Raw genomic sequence first — 1,944 nt, forward strand, 5'->3', positions numbered from 1 at the left:
AAGTGGTCAATATGTTATATTCCATCCATTATTGTATACTCTCGGGGAACTGTGTTACATGTATCAGGAAAGGACAACCTTTCAAAAGTGATGCTCAAGTTTCTACACACACACCCCTTTTTCTTTTTCTTTTTTTGGTGGGGCAATGAGGGTTAAGTGACTTGCCCAGGGTCACACAACTGATAAGTGTCAAGTGTCTGAGGCCGAATTTAAACTCAGGTCCTCCTGAATCCAGGGCCAGTGCTTTATCCACTGTACTGCCTAACTGCCCCCATGCCCTTCTTTACCAGCATTTGTTAATGGCACTCTCATTGGATTGGGGATGCCATAAGTCCTACAATCTTCCCACCCAAAAAGTATCTCTCCTCAAACTATGGGAAATTCTACTTTTTAAAAGATTCATTATGGGGCAGCCTGGTATAGTGGACTTTGAGTCAGGAGACTCATGTATTTTCCAATATGCCTTGCATATCTTAATAATTAACTACTTGTTAGGTGACTATGGGCAAGTCATTCAGCTACTTGGTTCTTCAGTTTTCTTTCATCCATAAAATGGGAAGGTGGAGTCAGTTTTTTTTGTCTAGTTCTTCCAACACCACCCCACCCTCCACAAAAACCTGGAAAGGCACAAACCAAATATGTATTGTAAATTTTTATCAACATCACCATGAGTCATTTTTCTAGCCTCAGGGAGCTTAAGAATAGACAGAGAGGTATGCAGACATTGGATGGGAAACTAGCCAGAATTTCATAGCCAGCAGCATAGCAATGGTGGCTGGTAGCCAAGCATCTAGTAAGGGGACTGAACACTTGGGGGAGAGTTCCCAAGGGACCCTTGTATTAGTACAGGGTGTAGGATCAGGTGCCATCTAACAACTCTGTTGTACATTTATATAGTTCCAAGGCAAAGAATAGTCAGAATTATGAGGGAGCAGGGTCTTACTTTGTAAGAAGCTAGGAACAAGTACCAGAAACATTCCTGCGTGATTCAAGGACTCGAGCAGAGTTGAAACTCAGTTCTTAACTTTATCCCCACACTTCATCCTGCAATGGGATAAACCAGGGCAGGAGACTAAAACCAAGGGAGAGTCAGCAGTTAAAAAACTTACCAGCAGGCTAACAGTGACTAAGACAAGCAATAGTCAACAAACCAAGTCAAAAACTTGCAGAGTGTAAACTAGAGAAATAGTGGACAGACTTCTCCAGTTCACATCTCTGGGATCCCTGAAACTGACAGGCCCCCAGACTGAGCTGTGAAAGAACAGGACATAAAAGAGGCTCAAGCCATACATTCCCCATTCAACCACCTTCACAAAGAAGTGAGCAGAAACCAACACTGACAGAGTCCAAAGTTTTTAAAAAAAATAAAGGCTAGAAAAAAAATATGGAAACAACAAAAAAAAAACCTTAACCATAAAAAGTTTACTAGGTTAACAGAGAAGCTCAAGGTAAAAATGCAAAAGACAATAACTTGAAAACATCTATAAACAAAGCCTCAAAGAAAAATACAAAGTAGATACAAGCCCAACAAGAATTCCTAAAACTAAAAGGTTTTTTTGTTTTGTTTTTTTAAGAGCAAAAATATTTTTTAAAATAAGATAACTAGAGGATAAATTGGGGACAAAGTGAGAGCTATGCACAAGAAAATTATGAAGAGCATCCATAAAATGGGGCTAGTGATAAATAGCTACCTCGGGGTTATTGTAAGGAAAGCACTTTGTAGATCAGTATAAGCTTATGACTTATCCTTAGTAAAAGATACCAGTCATTGACCCCTTAGTATTATTTCCCAATACTTAATAAGTTACACTGAGGGGAATAGGAGTTTTCAGATGAGCAAAAGCATAAATTTTGGAGTGATGATAAGAGGAAAGGATTATTTTTCAACTATGGGTTGGACTGGATGGCCTCTGATCTTAACTTCCAACTCTGATTTTATGATTC

The sequence above is a fragment of the Dromiciops gliroides genome, chromosome 4 (genome assembly GCF_019393635.1).
Source record: "Dromiciops gliroides isolate mDroGli1 chromosome 4, mDroGli1.pri, whole genome shotgun sequence".
Classification (NCBI taxonomy): domain Eukaryota; kingdom Metazoa; phylum Chordata; class Mammalia; order Microbiotheria; family Microbiotheriidae; genus Dromiciops; species Dromiciops gliroides.